General features: G+C 41.0%; 1 protein-coding gene and 1 pseudogene across 3 annotated transcripts in view; one reads left to right on the top strand and one right to left on the bottom strand.

Annotated features, from left to right (window-relative positions):
• Positions 1-17,451, bottom strand: part of VPS54 (VPS54 subunit of GARP complex) — a 75,020-nt gene extending 57,569 nt beyond the window's left edge. For both annotated transcript variants that reach the window (XM_080922596.1, XM_080922597.1), the window contains exon 1: positions 17,315-17,451. The gene's annotated coding sequence lies outside the window, so the exon portion shown is untranslated. The remainder of the gene's footprint in view (positions 1-17,314) is intronic.
• LOC308434077 (NADH dehydrogenase [ubiquinone] 1 alpha subcomplex assembly factor 4-like) lies at positions 1,798-2,318 on the top strand (annotated as a pseudogene). The gene has a single exon. The product of its transcript is annotated as an NADH dehydrogenase [ubiquinone] 1 alpha subcomplex assembly factor 4-like (transcript).
• Positions 17,452-17,739: the final 288 nt, after the last annotated feature.

The following is a 17,739-nucleotide window of genomic DNA, read 5'->3' as shown; positions in this document are numbered from 1 at the left end:
TATACATTTAATTCTGCTCAAATTAGCTTATTATGTCATTGGAGAAACCTTTTAAAACCAATATTCCAAAATTGTCACTGTATTCTCTACCTGCTGTTTTAAGTCATTAATTATGTTAGGTGTGGTGGAAAACTATAAACAATAATATTTTCAATAAAATAAGCACTTTTTGGGTCAGTGGCCAATCTTGCCTGTTCAGTTCTAATCTTTATGAGTTTGAAGGTGTCTTATACACAGCTTTTCATTTTCTGTGGGTATATAAACAAATCTGCATTCCCCAACACAACTTTCACTGGCTTCCATTCTGTTAATAAATCCTTATATATGCTAATTTAATCCCATAGTTTTTTCTATAACCCAGTATCTCTCTGCTGCTGTTGTTCCTTAACTAAAGTGGCTTATTCTTCCTGCAGGGCCTGAGCCAAGGCCCCCAGAACCATTTCCACACCCCAAGAAATTGCTTTGGGTCTCTCTCTTGGATCAACAATAACTGATCTGATGAAGACTCTTGACACATTGCCTACACACCTCTGGAAGCCCAGTCCTTCTTTCTGGTTTACGTTTAGAAAAAACCACTACCTTTAGAGCTGCCTTATCCCACAATTAAATAATGGAACATTTTGAGATCTGAGACTGTAAGCAGCTTGATCACAGTCTCTTTGAAAATGACCATATTTCCCACAATTGAAGTACCAGGCCTTCTGATACTGAAGCCCTCTAGCTATAAGAAGCTGTGATATTAGCATGGTATACATTAGAACAATGGCAGTCATATCCCCTTATCCATTCACCCATACGCTCTGCTCCCTCATTTAATGGTCTAGAATCTTTACATTCGGTATTTACATTTTCAAATGCCATGGTCTCTATCAATATCTGTCTTGCATCAGGGTCTGATACAGCTTTGCTCACAGCTGAGACTAATCTTTGTAATAATAGTTAATAATAATAATAATAATAATATCAGTGAAGCCTTCCCCAGAGCCTTGTATAATCTTTATAAATCAGGTAGATTCCCCCCCAACCCGGCTTAACTTTGTCCCAAGTTCTTAAAGCCACTAAGTGGTATTGTTCTACAGTACTATTATCAAATTGAATCTGTTCTTGTACAGCCTTTCACCCAGCAACTGATCTTTTACTATATCTATTCCCCTTGCTGTTTTGCTGTTCAATGTTTATGGCTTCTTCCATCCACCATGTTAACCACTGCAAATGCTGGCCAGCCTTTAGTCCAACTGTTACCAATCCTTCCAATCTTGGGGAACAATTCTATTTTGAGTAGCCTAGTTATTCAGAACTGGTTTCACATAAGGCAAGTGCATCCTATATGAAATCAAGACCTCTTTAAAATGCCTTAGATCTATCATTTCTATAGGATGCCAGCCTATCTCAGCATAACCTTGTTCCACACCGTTCACAGGCATATGCTGTACGACTACTAGGAAAGCTGAACATGATCTCATAACTGTTAGCTGTCCCTTCTCTAACTCTGGTGGCACAATTGGTTTGAAACTAATTGTTTCTCTTGAAACAAGGTGTTTCATCAGACTGTCCTCCTAATTTGTCTGCACAGTGACCAACCCCCAGCAGTTTCTTTCCCTCTTTCCTCCTTTGGAAAGCAACACTCCCTTGCTCAGTCACTAGAACTGAGTTCTAATGCTCTAATTTGTTCTCCATCCCTATGGGATACCTAAAAGCAGTTATACTTGACTAAATCCTGCTTTTATAAAAACAGGCGGTCACCCGCACCGTTGTTTTCCCACGTGTGTAATGAACTAAGGGCATCATGATGTAGAGATGGGGGCTTATGTAACCAGCGCCTTCAGGAACTTCAACATGGAGAAGCGAGTGGAGCAAGAGATCAGCAAGAGGAAGCCCTCCATGGCACCCAAGCACCATTCCACCCACAACCTCCTACAGGAGCACCTGAGTCAATATCCAGAAATCGAGTAAGTTTCTAGAAAAGGTAACAAACTGCTGTCATTACTGAGAAATGTAAATGTCAATTCCAAAGATCCAATGCCTTCCTTGCCAGTAAAAGACAAACCACAGCAAGGAGCAAAGGAATTCAGACTGCTGATAGGAGATCACTTTGACAAGAATACCATGGACATTCCCAAAGGCAAGATTACTGTTGTAGAAGCACTGACCCTTTTCAATAACCAGAAACGGTCTCCAAAAACATGGACTGCTGAAAAAAATCACCCAAGAATACCACTTAAGAATTGAAGGATGTAAATTCCCTTCTCAAATATTTTGTTACTTTTGAAGTCAAAATCTTTCCTCCTGAAGACAGGAAAGCAATACAATCAAAATGAAGAAAATCACAAAACAATTTCCTAGGTGCCCTTCCAGGTTCTGTGTCCTTGTTTTCATGTATTAAATTATACAAGTTACTGTGAGGTGAGGACCATAACTTGGACAGCTCTTTGGCCTTTTCAGGATTGTTCATATAATTTTTTTTTTAATTTATGTATGGGCAGTTCCTGGGTATATGTCAGCAGTATTGATCATGTGGTTCAAATGACTCAGTATTAAGTTTTACTTTCCAGTTTAGGATGGTTTGTTCTTTGTAGGAGACACTGAAAGCAAGAGCCCTCCTGACTCCTATGAGACTGGTATTGTGTTAGGACAGATAATCAGCAGTGTCTATATTTCCCAGGTGAGGAAAGGAGGAAACTGAGTGCAAACGAAGAAAAATATATATTAGTATCTACAGAATAAGAATCCATGAGGGATTTTTTAATGTTTTAAACATGAAATAACATTTTAGAAGAATTACTGCTATCTATGACATGCTAGCGCTCTCTCTCTTTTGACAAGTAGAAACAGGTAACTTGAAAAGTTTTTTGAGAGGCAATACTTAGAACTATTTGAACAAATAACTTCCTTTAATTTAGAATTGAGAGAAATATGAATGAACAGCTAAAAATAAGAGATTCCAGTTTGATAGCCAAACATCCTGTTTTCATTCTAGGAGAAAAACAGCCAGTAGAAGTATAACATAAATCCCAGAAGGGACCTAGAAAGTTACCGATTCATTCACTTAAACTCTGGAGCATGGCACATTCCCGTGATAGAATCTCAGAGGAGGTAATGTGAGTTTGGCTCATTCTGGCAAGTTATACCTGTGGGTTCTTGGCCATATTGTTTGACCTCTCTGAAAATAAATTTCTATAACATTATGACTCTACTTTATGTAAATTCCAGGACAACAGTGAAGGTAAGTGACAAAAGACCAGGCAAGTACAAAGTCTTGTAGTTAACATGGTGCCTAAAGAACATAAGACAGAGTTGCCTGTAGTTTATAATGCAAGGAAACCAGAGTTTCGGTTCTCAGAATCCTACCACTGTTTTTACTTATTCTGCCAAAATGAAACACATTTCCAGGGGACAGAGTGGACTTGGGGAAATCGGGCTTGTCCATGTTCTCTCAAGGGAACAGACATATCTGCCCCTGGAAATGATGTGGAAGCTGAGAGGAATCCACAGCTTCCTGTGGATGGAGAAAGGCAGTGATGGAACAGCAAAGATGGAGGTGAAGGAAAGTTTGTTCACTTTTTCAGATCCAGTTCCAGAAATAAACCATACTTACTTATTTATGATTTAATACAGAAGTTTAGGAGAACATGCTAATTCTAATCATTGCAAATTATACTGGAAAATGCAGTCAAAACCATCTTCCTTCAATTCAAAATGAGTATGCGAGTCCATCGTACTGACTCATGTTTCCTGGGTGGCTAGCAGATGTAAATATGTTTCTTATATGGTGTCACACAATAAAAATCCTTCCATTAAAAAAAAAGCAACATATCTGGAACTTTTAATATGAATTGAATATTAGGTATTTTAAAATAATTTGAAAATATCAGAAATGTCTTTATGCTTAGCATTAGTCAAATATACGAACCTAACTTCCTTTCTCCTACTCAGCACATGTGATACCATAGTGTACAATCTAAAACTGTCTGTCCTCTATCATTCTACAGACTTCTAACTGCTTCCACTCTAAACTACTGTGTGTAGAGTTTTAGGACTAATCTACTAAGACGTCTTCATCCTGTTAAGACTTCAGCTCAAAAACTTTTAAAAATTATTACTTCCCAAAGAAATCTCAAGTTTCATTAAGTGACACTCCAGACTCTTACAATCAATCTAATGTTGACTTATGTTCCTTTGTTGATCATCTTATTCCTTCTTCTCTCAGTCTCTTCCTCAATCATTACTTGGGGTGGTGATGTCCTCAGTTTATACACTAGACAGGCTAAGATAAGAGAACTGCAACTTCAAGCATCTTGTTATAGTGATTTCAAGCCCACCTATATATCATAGAGTGAGTTCAAAACCAGACCTTGCCCAAAAATAAAAAAGAGAAAGGGGTGGGAGTGGGGAGGTGTCCTGATTTGCTTTCTATTGCTGTGATTAACAACTACGACCAAAAGCAACTTGGGGAGGAAAGAGCTTATCTAGTTCACACATCTCAGCCATACACAGTCCATCAATGGGGGACCCTGAGGAAGAAACTGGTACAGACATCGTGGTTTGTTCCCCAAGGCTTTATCAGAATGCTTTCTTATATAACCCAGAATCGCCTGCCCAGGGTTGGAATGGCCCACAGTGGACTGGGTCCTCTCACATTAATCATTCATCAAGAAAATGATCCACAGGCTTGCCTACAGACCAATCTGATAGGAGTCTTTTCTAAATTGACGTTTCCTCTTCCCAGATGATCCTAGCTCGTGTCAAGCAGACAGAAAAATAGCCAGCACATGAGGACATGATTAGGTGGTACACTTCTTGCCTGGTATATACAGAGGCCTTGGGTTCAATCTCTAGTATTGTATATATAATAATCGTAATGTTTTTTAAAGTAAAAATGTTCCAATAGTCAAACACTTAATCAAATTAGAAGAAAATGATTAATTAGCTAAAATATAACTAACAAATTAACAATAAATAAGACCACAGAGACTAGGAGCATAACTCAGTCAGTAAAGTGCTAGCCTTGCAAACTTGAAGACTTGAATTTGAGCCTTAAAACCAGCATTTTCAAAAAGCTAGGCATGGTAGTATGCACTTGTAATCCCAGTACAGCATGATAAGGACAGGGACGTTCCCGACCACAGCCAGTCATCCTAGCCTGCCGAGTTCCAGACCAGTAAGAGACACTGTCTCAAATTCTAAAAGGTTGATAACAGAGGAACAACACCCAAGGCTGTTCCCTCTGGATTTCATATACATGAATACCTGTATACCCATACATGCATATGTATGAATCTTTATGTGTGTACATTCACACAAATACACGAAGAAAATATTTAAAAGAAACAAAGCACATTGTTAAGCTATCTGCTTTGCTAAATATTATTGTCAGTCATGTATCATAAGCAAATTTATGACATTTTTTTTTCTTCTAACAATCGAAAGCCATATGGTGAAATTAAGCTTAACAACTCTTTAAAGAAGTTTTAATTGTGGTTATCAAAGCACTCATACTAAGAATAGAGCCAGCCAGTTCTATATAGTTAACTAATGCTTCCGTTTAATAAAATGATTTATGGATTCACTCAACTATTTCTATACATTTATTCCATCAGGAGGAGGAGCTCAGTTAAGGACACCATTGTTGATTCTTATGACAAATGTTAGTGAGGGTTAATTTTTTTTTTTTTTTTTTTTTTTTGGAGACAGGATTTTTTTCTGTGTAGCCTGTGTGGTTGTCCTAAAACTCACTATGGACCAGGCTGGTCTCAAACTCACAGACCAGCCTACCTCTGCCTTCCAAGTGCTGGTTCTTCTTTTCTTTCATTAAATAAAAATATTTCTTGAGCTAGACAATACCTAATAAAGAGGTCTGGCTTTATCCACAGACAGCTTTCCAATGTTATCAACTTTAAGACCCTAGCTAGTATTGTTGCACTTCTTACTCTGGAAGAAAACTGTTAAGAGAAGACAACCAAGTACAAATTTAAAAGATTCTCATCGTTCTAAAGGAAACCGTCTTTTACAATTTGAGAGGATGAGAATGAGCCTCAGTGACAGAGCCCACGCTGCAAGGTCCTAGGTTCAGTACCAGGAAAAGTTGTGACTGAAACAAAAGGGTGAGGCTACAGAGAAGGCTACGTGGTTATTAGCACTTGTTGCTCTTTCAGACACCAGAGTTCAGTTTATACACTCACGTCAGGCAGCTTACAACTGCCTCTAACTCCAACTCATCCCGCCTCTGAGGGCACACAGCACAAAGAGTCTCTCGTGTACACATACATAAATACAGAGGTTCACACTCGCATATATACATTGTTTAAAGGTAGGGGAAAAGCCAAATTATCAGACCAAAACGCAACAATAAACTAATAATGAGAGAAACAGAACAAAAACCCTTGAGACTTGTTAATTAGAAAATCAACAAGTCATACTAAGAAGTGCTATCAAGTCAACAATGGGAATGAAAGTCAGACAGCAGAGGCCGGGTTGGAACACAAGATCAGGAAATGAAACAGCAAAGTTCAAAGCTAGGTGAGTTACAGCATGTAGGATGTTCAGGGAGGACTAAAGTTTGAGAACAGCCTGGGCTATCAGAAAAAACTCATCTTAAGAAAACATTTTTTAAATGCTCAGCTACTATTTTGAAAGTTGAAATTGTGGTGTCATAAAAAAGAACATCTAGGGCTGGAGAGTGGCTCAGTGGTTAAGAGCACTGACTGTTCTTCCAGAGGTCCTGAGTTCAGTTCCCAGCAACCACATGGTGGCTCACAATCATCTGTAATAGGATCTGATGCCCTCTTCTGGTGTATCTGAGGACAACTACAGTGTACTCCTATATAATGAATGGACAAAAAAAAAAAAAGAAAAAGAACATTTAGCTTATCTCTTATGCAAAAACCTCGTGACAATGCATAATGTACAATATGTTAGGAGTGATTCCATCTCGGCCTACTAGGATAACAGATCTTTCCTGACAACTGTCCCATTTCTAAACATATTGGCCCAGTCCTTCATTCCTCTGATCCAAACTAGGGAAGGAGAAGCATGGGATTTAGATCAGAAAGTCTGAATTCAAATCCCATAATTCTGATTATTTACCTAATTATTTACCTAATTATTTACCTAAATATTTTGAAACCAAGTTACTTTTGAACCTATTTCTTTACAGTGTTTACTCACACTATAGGGGACTTATTTATCTGCTCATTCCCTACCTTCCCACCAAGCATTTCATAAACTTACGAATGTTCACTATATAGTGTTTCACAAATAAGTGAATACTGTGGAAAATTAAGTAAGGCCACATGTACCATTAACAATGGCTCACAAGAGTTTTATGTCCTTTTTAATGTATACGAACCTAAGTCCATAATATATTTGTTTATATCATAGTATCTGGCTTTCTAAAACTTGATTCCAGCTCTCTCTTTCCTAAAAAGTAACATACTGCTTAAGAAAATTGGCCGTCAGACTTAGACTTTGATCATTTACTAGCTGTATGGTATTTGATAGCTTTCTTACCTCCAGACATCTTAGTGTCCATCCTAATAATAAAGAAATAGCACATAGGAGTGTTGTAAGATTTTAGTATCCTTTGTAAGCTCATGACACACTAATTGGTACATGCTGGGGTACAAGTGTAACAATGTCTCTGTGTATTAACTGTTGATTGCTTAAGGCAGTGAGCTAAGTACTAGCTGGAACTTGGTATTGTTATTCCTGTGGTCCATCACTGGCCTCATATTTTGTAAACATTCATCCTTCCTGACTTGCTGATTGACTTTATTAAAGATCTGACAGCCAAGAGCTAGGAAGGGATTGGACCGCAGAACTTCTGGGCTGAGAAAGGGTCTATGGGAGAAGAAATGGGAAACAGGAATTGATCCAGAGAGACACAAGTGATTGACCATCACAGGAACAGAGAGGTAAAGAAGTAGTCAAGAGGTGAGTCATCAGCTAGTTAGTCGGGTCAAACTTAGATTGAGACAGCTGAGAGTCTGCTAAAGCCTGAGCTATAATGAATATTTAGTAAGTCCCTGTATCATTATTTAACCACTGCTAAGTCCAAAAAGTCCCAATATAGGTGCAAGGAAAACAGTAAGTAACCACAACTGCTACTGCTAAGTACTGTAAACATCTTAGTTTAAAACAACAAGAATTAGCATTCATACTTCCCCCAAACACTTATTTATATTTAACAGCATAGACTTCCCTTTGTTTAGTTCTAGTCTTGAGCCTGGGATAAGGAGTAGATATGGAGACAAGAAGCAAAACTAAGGAAAGAAAAATAGCCATATCACAGAACAATGGTTCTCACTGCAGGCCTATAAAAAGGAGAGTATTAGGAAGTAATAATAAAACCAAAAAAGGGGAGAGATAAGTAAATCAACAAGCAGGTTGAGGCACTTATGCCCGACGTGAGGAAACCAGGACTAGGCGCCGACCCCGTAAACTGGTCTAGAAGAGGTAGTTGCCTCACATCCACCGCCTGTCTGAGATCAAACAAAACGAGGGCAAGAACTAGATTGCTTCACACCCACAACTGGACCTAAGGGTTTCTAAAGTCTTACATTTAAAAAAAAAAAAAAGAGCTATGTATTATTAAATAAAAAGCAAGTATGTCATGAAAGGAAAAAATATAAAAACAGTAAAAAAAAGAAATTACACCATCATCAGTATTTTACTAAACACTATAGTTCATAATTGATTGGCTCCATTCAGATAATTGTGTTGATCTTCAAAGCACTCTCATAAATGCATCTATAATTTCTTTTATATAGAAAAGAAATAGGTTCAAAAGTAACTTGGTTTCAAAATATTTAGGTAAATAATCAGAATTATGGGATTTGAATTCAGACTTTCTGATCTAAATCCCATGCTTCTACTTCTCTACAACAGTCTCTTTAACTGAAAAACTAAATTTACTCTTGAAACTATTATTTAGGTATTTTTTTTTTTAAGGGTTAGTTTTTCTAGAGAGTCTCACAAAGTAGCTTAAGTTAGCCATAACACTTTTAACCTAAGCTTGCATCAACTTACAACCTGCCTACCTTAGACTCCCTAGCACAACATGGACCACCATACCTGGTTATGTGCATGTCCTGTTAAGTGACAGTAATAATTCACATTGAATTATGAAAGAATTCAAGATTAGACTTTTTCTTATGAGTAATGCAATACACATTTGCATCAGTGTGATGTACTGTATTCCTTTTTTTGTTTTGTTTTGTTTTTCAAGACAGAGTCTCTCTGTATTGTTAGCTATCTTGGAACTCAGTCTGTAGACCAGACTGTCCTCAAATTAACAGAGATCTGCCTGCCTCTGCGTCCCGAGAGCTGGACTAGAAGGAGTGCGCCACCACTGCCTGGACACTGCATTCTTCTTAGCAAAGAGGCAATCACTCCACTCCAATACGAATAAAGCTATGATGAGCAAACAGTCTACTTTCAACAAGAAATGTTCTGAACCTGCCCTTAGAAGTGCTGCAGGTATGGCTGCTGTGTCACATGTGGTTTAGTAGGTAGCAGAGAAGAGAAAGGCTATGTCCAATCTCAGTGTTCTGACTTATGGACATCTGGATGCTTAGTAGCCTAACATTCCCTGAACACGGCGAGTCTGAGAGGACCAGCAACCTGGCACCATGCAGGACCAACAGCTACCAGAACTGGGAGCAAGCTGGAGATTAAAAGAACTTCACCTGGGACTAAGGACCCCAAGCAGGAGTGAGCCTGAGATGAGGACCCTCACATGGGGTCACTCTGGAGTGCTGAGCAAGGAACACACCAAACTGGGCACCATGGGGCCTGGGCAAGGAGCTAGCTAGCCTGAGATGACCACCACTTGGGCACTACAAAGACCTCAGGAGGCAGACCATACCCAAGATGACACCTGCCTGGAGCCATAATGCACAAGTGGGGCATAGCACTACTGAGATGACTCTCAGAGCTCCCAGGCACCACTAAGAGAAATAAATGGTAGAAAAATAAAAGAGTAAGAGAAACAAAAGATGTGGGCGCAATAAAGAGAGCCAGAACTGGAGCCTCAAGGATGGCGAAGAGCAGCCTGATGTGAGTAGCTGGTGATGCCACCGCCACCTTGTACCATGGTGGGGTCCTGGCCTGCGCTGCCTCCTGGGCCATGTCTGAGTCTGTGACCCTGCAGTACCAGGGGTCGGTTACCACCAAAGGCTAGATGGGCGTCCCTGGTCTGGGCTGTCGAAAGACTGTGTGGAACTGGCCCCACGCCTCACCAGGACAGTGTGGGAGAGCTGACTTTACTCCTAGCCCACTGCAGTACTCAGGAGAGCAGCCCCATACACTACAGGACTTGCAGGTGAGCCAGAACCCAAGGACATGAGAGTAGGAGAACTGACCCTACCACTCATTGCCCATGTAGTGGCATGGATGAGGGAGACACTCCACACCCATCCCTCACCACCTGCAGCAGATGGGAAACCTGGCACTGCGATCATGAGAGCAGAGAGCTGGCCCTGTCCCTCACCAGCACTTGGAAGAGTGGACCCTGCACTTCACCTGGGAGGCTGCGGGTGAGCCAGATCATAGGGTATAGATCCTAAAGGTGTGAACATGGGAGAGCTGATCCCACCCTTGCCTGCTGTGTGGTAACATAGGTATGAAAGACAGCACCACTCATCCTGCCTTACTTTGCAACCTTTGGAAGGTAAGAGCTAGCCCCCGGGTCATCAGAGCAGGAGAGCTGGCCCTCAAGTCCTGCAACAATCAGGAGAGCAAGCCCTGCACGGGTGGGTGTACAACACAGTACAGCCGGCCCTGGATGTGGGAATTACTGATGAGCTAACCCTGAGGGAGAGAGTATAGGAGAGCCAGCCTGCCTCTTGGCTGTTATGTGGTGGCACTGGCAAGGAAGAATCCCCTCCATTCCTTGTGCCCTTACCACCAGGGGTGGTGGGCAGGTGGGCCCCAATGGGATCATGAGAGCTGGCCCTTCTCCTCACCTACTGCAGCATTCTGCAGAGCAGTCCCTGCACCTCACCTGACAGCACAGTAAAGCTGACCCTGGTGGCAAAGAGTGCTCGTGGGCCAGCCCCAAGGCTGTGAACATGGAATAATTGGTCTCACAACTTGTCTGCCATTCTGAGGCATTGGAGAGAGAGATGAGCCACTCCCTCGCCCCTTGTTACCAATGGCGAGCAGGAGAGCTGGCCCCAAGATCATCAGAGCAATACAATTAGCCTTACCCCTCACCTAATGCAGCGCTCGGGAGAAAAGGTTCTGTACCTCACCTAAGTAGCACAGTACAGCTGGCCCTGGATGTGAGGGCTGCAGGTAAGCTGGCCCTGAAGGCCAGAGAGCCAGCTCTCCTCCCTCTTGTCTACTGAGCAGGGGTGAAGAGGAGGCAGACACCTTCCTCCCTTCCTTCATCCCTCACCATCTATGAAAGTCAGGAGAGCAGACCCCAGGGTCATCAGAGAGGGCCATGTCCCTCTCACCAGCTACAACCCTTGTAAGAGCACCTTACACCTTACACCTTACACCTGAAAGGCAGACTAGAGCTGGCCCTGGTAGCATGGTGTCCTGAGCAGCTCACATACCTCTCAGAATTAAACCTAGGGCTATGAATTGGCCCACCCCAGCCAAGAAAACAAGGCCCTTTAAGTCAACATGATGAAAGCTCATATGAACTCCCAGAGATGGAAATAGCATGCACAGGGCCTGCACAAGTCCATACCAGGTCAAGTTCCTTGTGACAAGTTTGAGCTCCACTGTCAGGGTATTTACTTTCTTCTTGTTTCATCTCTATGCATGACTACTTTACAAACTGAAACCAAAAGCATCCAAAAGCAACATCAACAACCCAGTCTGCCTCTTGGGGCCCTAGCATCATATAATCTTCTGATAAGTCTCCAGAATTCCAAATGTCACACAATTGTAGACACTATCTGCCACTGGAAAAATGATGCCGCTTCTAGAGCATTAGGCAAATCATAGCCAACTGCTGAGGACAGTCTAAAGCAGCCCCATGTCTCAAACCTGGGGTTAAAATAAAAACGTACAGTATTTTTGTTTTTAAAGAAACCAAAATGTCAAAATTGTCACTACAGAGTAGAAGCCCTGTGTCCAGCCTGAGGACTCCTTTTTAAGTTACTTTTGACCATTCAATTCATGGTGATAGAGTGGGGCAGATTAAGAAAGAACAGTGTGGACAACTGAGAATGTTCAAGGGTTAACTCTATATCAAATAATGCTACCATGTAAATGCTGACATTCGTAGATAACATGATTATAATTACAGAACAGTCTTATAATTAATTGGAAGACATGTTTGAAAATGGGGAAAATATCAACACAGGTTTGTTTTAAAAAAGGGGGGGGGGTGTGGTGCTCACTCTACTATTCTTTCAATTGATCTATGGCTTTAAAATCTTAAATAATAAGTCAATGCCAAGAGGACGGAGAGATGTTCAGTGGTCAAGAGCCCTGGCTGTTCTTACAGAGGACCCAGGTTCAATTCTCAGCAGCCACCTGGCATCTCACAACCATCCATCTGTAACTCTAGTTCCAGGGAATCTAACACCTTCTTCTGTTCTCTAAGGATATCAGACCCATGTATGGTACAGACAAAACATCCACACATATTAATAAATTTGTAAAAAAAGCATAGTCAATGACAGCTTACCAAGAACTAAAGAATGAGTCAGACCAATTGGGGAAAATGGGGTGACAGAGTTCTAGAAAAGGCAAACTGTATGTGAAAAGACTGGAAGAAAAAGAATCTATTGCCAGGTACCACAAAGAACGCAATATGCCATAGAAAATTACATATATAGGAATGGGTGAACTCACATATCTTAAATGAATGAGAAATAAGAATTTCATCATAATTATAAAAGCTAAAAATAATTTAAGCAGACAAATTAAATGATCAAATTTACCCTTAAAAAAACAAAACAAAACAAAAATCCCAATGACTGTAACACTTAGAGGGGAAAAAAGCCTGACAGAAATCTTACAATAAGCCAACAGGGGTGGGGGGGCACACTGAAATCAGTAGAACAAGGAACTTCAGTTATTGATTACTAAGTGGTTCTTTTGAGGGAGAGACAAAGAAGGCAGGGACAGAGACAGTATTCTTCTCCCTAGGGGCTGCCAGTCATTACTTACTACCTTGCTACCTCCACACGGCTTTTAGTAAGTTCTACACATCCCTTTCTGATACGTGCTTCTGAAACAACTCTTAGAGAATGTTAAAGCCAACAAAGCATCTTCAGGCTAATGCTCTCCCCACTGAGCTATGTTGCTTTCCAGATACATGATCTTACAACCCATTAACTCACTTACATTGGCAATAACTTCATAATATAGTAATTACCAATCACACTATTTTCTGATGAGAAAATTGAAGCCCAGAAACATTTAATAATTTCTCTAAAGACATATGGACAGTAAATAACAAAGACGATTCTACCACTTTTTGTCACCCAAAACATCACCTAAAAGCAAGACACAGTGGCACAGGCTGACAATCCTAGTGCTCAGGAAGGAGAGAAGGATTAACAGCAAAGTCCAAAGTCAGCCTGGTCTACATAGTGAGTTCCAAGTCAGCCACAACTAGATAGATTAGTTTAAATTTTAATGACTTTAAAAATTAATTTTAAAACATAAGAGTCAAAGTAAGACCTACAGGAGAAATAGAAATGAGAGTTGTATACAAAATAGGAAAATTGTGGACATTTACTACATACATACTTGCATACATAATCTATTCAAACATTTAACTTCTTTGATAGTTACCAGGAGGTAGGGGTAGAGGATGTGTGAAGGTAGAATCACCCATGCTAAAGGAACTAGTATTATATGTTTATTCCTAATTTTAATAATTAATAACTGCAGTAATAATCAGCAATTCAAAATACAGTAATCAAAATTTACATTAATATAAAGCTGACATTTTAAGAAAAAGGGGGTGTTTTTCTTTTTTAAATATACTTTATTTTATGTGCATGAGTGTTTTACCTGCATACAAGTCTGTGTACCACATTTACCTGGTATCCAAGAAAGTCAGAAGAGGGGATCAGACCCCCTGAAACTGAAGTTACAGACCATGCTGAATATTGGGAACTGAATTCAGATCCTCTGGAAGAGCAGCCAGGGCTCTTAATACTAAGCCATCTCTCTAACCTCTAAAAGGGTATTTTTGTTCAGATTTGTAAACTAAACAAACCAAAAATATCTACATTATATCAAATTCTTTCCTTTTGCTTTGCCTTCAAAAGCTTCCCCTGATAAAGAAAATTGTTAGATGAATTAAATATTTCTCTACTCCACCAAATAATATTCAATGGGAACTCCATAACAATAGATCAAGCCCGTAACAGAATCATACAGATCATGACTTTAAACAGTACTGTTGATATTTTGATTCAGACAGTCTTTTGGTTTTTTTTTTTTTTTTTTTTTTTGGGGGGGGGAGTCCTGTATAATATATAACACTTATTGACATCCTTCATTAGATGTTATTTTAACAATCAAAATCATCTCCAGACACTTCCAAAAGTTCTGTTGAAAACTAAATCATACTTGGATCATTTTAGTTATCCAATGATATCCATAGTTATCATTTTAGATGTTAGAACTCTGAAACTTTAGAAAGGAAAGCCTCCAAATATACTTGCTAATTATACTTTTTAAATTGTTTTCAATTTGGATTTTTAAAAATGTTAACAATGATCCAACTTTCAATTGACTGACCCTGGGCTCACCAAATTAACTCTTAGAGTCACCTAAATCACTCATGTTTTTTTCTCTTTTTTCTCCAAACTTTATACAGACACAACAAATTAGTCTGTAAGTTGTTTACAATTTATTTTTTGATTCTCAAAATCAGCTGCTTACTCCCTGATCCAAAACAAAAAACAAAAAAAGTAAACTGGTTTTAAAATAACTTTTCAAAATAACATATTTGTCATGCTTTCAAGCATTTTCAAAGTTTTTAAAACATGTACTCTGTCTGCACAGAACCTCAGTCAGCACTTGCAGGGACAATGCTGGAGGAATGTCCAGTTCTTGCCCAGTTACAATAGCTTGAGGTCAAATACATACATACAAAAACCTAAACAATTCCAATATCCAGCTCATCCCTACACCTAATGTTCATCACTGTACATCAGCACTTCAGAGGTCTTATGCTAAGTATCTTAGAAATTCACGTTTCAACCCTTCAGATTTCTTCCTCTGGTTTCTGCTTTGTTTAGGCAAGCAAGAAGTATGCCAACAATTTGATATTCCAGTATTCAGTATCGAAAATACCTCTCCTACATTTCATCCACTGACCCTTAGCTCACCAATACTCTGAAGACCACCAAAGTGATTCATGACTTCTTTTTCTTCTTTCTCCACAACCATATAGTCTATAGGTTGTTTTCAATATTCTTTTCTTTTTTCTTTTTTTTTTCTTTTTTTTTTAATTCTGGGGAACAGGATTTTACTCCCTGACCCAATTTAAAAAAATAATAATAATATAAATTGACTTTAAAATAATTTTTCAAAAAGTTGTAATTCCATATAATTTATGTGAAGGACCCACATTAAGTAAATGTTGAGATAAAAAGTAGATTAGTGCTGCCTGGAGGACAGTAGGAGTGAGGCAGGAAAACTAGGAGTCCAGAAGGGTTGAGGGGAGGGTGTCCACACTAATATATGGGAATGTCACACAGTAAACATTCCCAACACTGTACAGAATGGAGCTTGTGGTAGAGTTGTACCCTACATTCACAAGGCCTTGGATTACAACTTCAGGAGAACTTAACAAGTAGGTAAAACAAAGTACCACTGAGTTAAAATGGGTGAACTTCACAGTATGTTAACTCCACAACGCTGTTTTTAAGAGTAGAAAAAAAAGTTAATAGTCAACTTTACTGACAGAAAAATTAGTGTGATTAAAAATAGGCTCTGCAAAAAAAGGGGGGGACTCTGCAAATTTATATATAAGATCCAACTATGATAAAAAAAATCTTATTCAGAAATATATTTTACCTTTCCCAAAACATAAATGCATGCAAATTTAGTCCTCTTTTCCTAGTAAACTCTAGATAACTTACTTTGCCAGTTGTAATTTTGAAAACATTTTAGAAAGCCAAATGCTGAAGCAACAATACCAAAGAATAAATTATAAGTGTCAACAACAACACGGATAGTGTTTACTGTTTTACTGTGAACAGACTGGTACAGTAACAGTTTTAAGGTTGCCAGAACGCAGTTTAAAACTAGCCAAAGCACAACAAAACTGTTAGTATCTAATGTCTTAAACCACAACTATCAAGTACAAAGTGACCAATTTTACCTAATGATTACCAATACCCACTTCTAGGAAACCCAACTCACTGTACTACAGTCAGACAAACCCCATCATTCCCTCTGTTCCAGTCTAACTGCTAGGAAATCAAACAGTTTTCCAATTAGAGTTCCCCATTTATAAAACTGAATGTCCATCAAAATTTGCAGCTTAAGTTATCACCTACTTCTCCATGTACCACCAGTAACGCATCAGAATGTCCCCTTCCCCACTGAACATGTATTCAGACTGGCCTGAGTTTGAGAACCAGAAATGGAATCAATTAGAGAACAGAAATATTCCACTATAATTCTTCGAAAGCAAAAGAAGTCTCTAAAGAGACCAAAAACTAAACTTGGTTTAAAAAGAATTTTAAGAAACATTTTACAACTCTAATAGGTCAAAATTCTTTAAAAAAAAAAAAAAAAAAAAAATGCCACCCTTAACCATACGCGGACAGGCCAAGCGGCTAATTATAATGGTCAGGCTAAAGTTCCCAAACAACCCACGGAGAACAGGGAAGGCCTGTCTTTGTATCCCTGCGGACAGTAGCTAGCAAAACTGAAAGAAATAAAATTTTAAAAACTACAATACAAAACTGCACAATGCCGAGTTCCTCTGTGGGTTGGTATGGGGGGCGGGGGGGTGTTTTTATTCTGGAAGGCTCCAAGAGGGGCTAAGGGCCTGGCTGAGAGGAGGCAGGGAAAGTTTGGGCTCTGTGTCTACAAGGACTGATGAAGCAGGCGGTCCCGGATTCCAGCGAGGGGAGAAGGGCGAGGGGACTGGAGCCGCACCTGCGGACGCCGGCGGGGACTGAGGCTCGGCGGCCGGCCCTGGTCCTGGGAGTGCCGAGAAGGAAGTGATGGTGGCGGGGAGGATGGAAGCCTCGGCGCGGTCGCCGGCTCCGAAACTCTTGTCAGCTCCGAGCCCCGGGAGACGGAGGGGGTGGGGTCTCGCCGCCCAGCCGGTCACCGGGCCGGGGTAGGATGGCCACGAAGCGGGGGGCCCCGCACCTACCTGCGGTCCCGGGCGGCAGCCCCAGACGAGGCCTAGTGCACGGCCGCCTCCATCCCTCCACGTCGCGCCGACACTGCTGCTCCGCGGCCGCCGCCGCCGCCCTGCGCGCCGGGTCCGAGCCCGGTTCCCGCCTCCGCCCCGCGCCTGCTGGCCAGCGGGCCCGGGAGCACAGGGCCGCCCTCTCGAGCCCAGCGCCGCTCGGGGGCAGAGCGGCCGCGGCGGGCCCCTCACGTCTCGCCCGGGTGTCCTGTCAGCCAGCAGTCTCCCCCGGGTCCGCAGCGCCGCCTCCGCCGCTGCTGCCGCCGCCTCTCCCACATCCCCGGCCTCCAGGGGAGCCGCCGCCGCGCCGCGACCACCGCCCCCGGCGCCTCAGCTCCCCGCGCCGCCGCCCGCCTCACGCCACCGGCTCGGCGCGCCCGGGTCCG

This window comes from Micromys minutus, assembly GCF_963924665.1.
Source record: "Micromys minutus genome assembly, chromosome: 1".
NCBI classification, from domain to species: domain Eukaryota; kingdom Metazoa; phylum Chordata; class Mammalia; order Rodentia; family Muridae; genus Micromys; species Micromys minutus.
Note: the sequence above shows the minus strand (reverse complement) of the source record. Positions and strands in the feature narration are given on the sequence as shown.